Here is a 1967-nt window from a genome sequence, read left to right as displayed (position 1 = left end):
CACACACAAAGATGTATATTCCGTTTCACTATTTTCTGAATACAACTAATATTTTATCAGGTAGGAATAATTATTTAAAAATTACATTATTACAGTAAATTACATAATATGTTTCTGAAAGCAGCAAGCAGAAAAGATGATTAATACATGTTAACCTAAATTAAGTGAAGTGTAACAATAGTCCATATTTCAGGCCTAAGGAACATGTCTCACAGAGTTCTCAGGGCCCACTCATAATACTCCAGGGCTTTATTCAGTTCTCCTTTCAATTTGTACATGAAGCCAAGGATGTTCAAGCTTTCTATATCTAATGAATTTCTCCAAAGTTTCTTTAAAGTCAATTTCACCAAAGAAATGATACTTTTATCCTTTACAAAAGATGCCTTTTCTATTTTTACTGCTTTTACGTAATGGATAATTGCATCCACTTCAAATTTCCTTTGAAATTCCTGAAATCGGCCATAGTAGAAATATATCTCTCGCGGTCTCTTCTTCAAATAATTTCATGCATCACACTTTTTGATAAGCATCTTTGGCTTTTCTGTAGTTGCTTGCTTCTATGTATATATCTGTTAGGTGTATATAAGCAACGTTAAATACGGGCTTTTGTTTCAGAGCAAATTCAAAATGAGATATGGCTAATATTATCATTCAGCATTTTCTCCATTCCGTCCTTTAGACTGCCAGATTGTAGCTTTCTTTCTTTGAAAACCTATGTTCTATAGCAAAGCCCTATCTGGTGATACAAGAAGGCAGAGGAGGGTATTGTCTGTAAGGCCATTTTTAGGAGCTAAAGAGGTTTATCCAGAGAGCCTTTCTTCAATAAAACTTGGCCACGTAGTAAAAGATGTAGATCTGCAAGGACATGCTGTTCAGTGTACTTCAGTGTACTTTTCTCCTTCAGCATCTTGTCTTACATCTATCCAGAAGTTTCAGAGAGAGGAGAGCCTTAATATATGCATCTTCTGGATTTAGCTTGACGGCCTATTTTAGGGGGTGCAGAGAAAGTGTGTCACCAATCTGTGATGCTTTGTTAAAGCTGTCTAGACGATGGGTGGTGAATGCATAATGAGTGCTAAATTCAGGGTTTTCAGGGGCCAATTCCAGAGCCTTTTCAAGGTAGGCCCTGCCCTGTTCATAAGTCTTTCCTCCACATTTCAGCAAGACCCATTCTTCCTCACAGTCCACACCTCAGGATACTCCATTCTATAGCTGGAGAGAAAGGCAAACTTCTTACAAATGTTCTCCACCTTGTCTAGGTAAATCTGGGCTTTTGCCAGTCTGCCCAGGTGGTAATACAGCCAGACATAGATGCCCCAGGTAACCAGCCTTCTCATATCTGATTAGTCAGCATGTTCTCCTTCAATTAAGTCTTCAGCTTTTTTCAAGCTCTCCAGAGCTTCCTCATTCTGGCCTTTCAGATGTTTCAGATAGGCCAGTAGGTTGTGGATTCCCACATTGTATTTGGTGTCTAGGAACTAAATCTCATCAAAGACCCTGCTTTCTAAATCAGGCCTTTCAGAGTCATCAATTAGCAACTCCTATGTAAAGTGACATCTCAGCTGTTCCAGCCTGTTTGACCTGATCTTCATCAGCATTCTTATTTATAGTTGCTATGAATTTATTAGGCAGCAGTTCTGCAATGTTTTGTTTAGCTGGACTGGCCTTTGAGATCTGGCCAGTCAGGAGACCCTTCTGTATGCCTTCATAGTTCTCTTGATTCTCTCTGGCCAGTTTTTGTCACAATTGTCTTCCCATGGCCTCCACAAAGCTTCTCCCTCTGCAGCCTGAATAATTTGGGGCAGTCATGCTGACCATATCAATCATTTGGTTATAAAACTTCAATAGTTTTTCCATTATTTCTGGAATAAATTTGAAATTTTTAGCATAGTCTAAGAGCTCTTGCATGATCTGGCCCCTGGCTACTTTTGAATCTCACATGACAGTCCAGCCACACTGGCCTCCAC

General features: G+C 39.2%; 1 pseudogene; it reads right to left on the bottom strand.

The window, feature by feature from the left end:
• Window positions 1–209: 209 nt before the first annotated feature.
• On the bottom strand, window positions 210–1636 carry LOC111737299 (annotated as a pseudogene).
• Window positions 1637–1967: the final 331 nt, after the last annotated feature.

Source organism: Pteropus vampyrus, unplaced genomic scaffold (assembly GCF_000151845.1).
Source record: "Pteropus vampyrus isolate Shadow unplaced genomic scaffold, Pvam_2.0 Scaffold2, whole genome shotgun sequence".
NCBI classification, from domain to species: domain Eukaryota; kingdom Metazoa; phylum Chordata; class Mammalia; order Chiroptera; family Pteropodidae; genus Pteropus; species Pteropus vampyrus.
The sequence above is the reverse complement of the archived record's forward strand: the minus strand, read 5'-3'. Positions and strand labels throughout refer to the sequence as shown.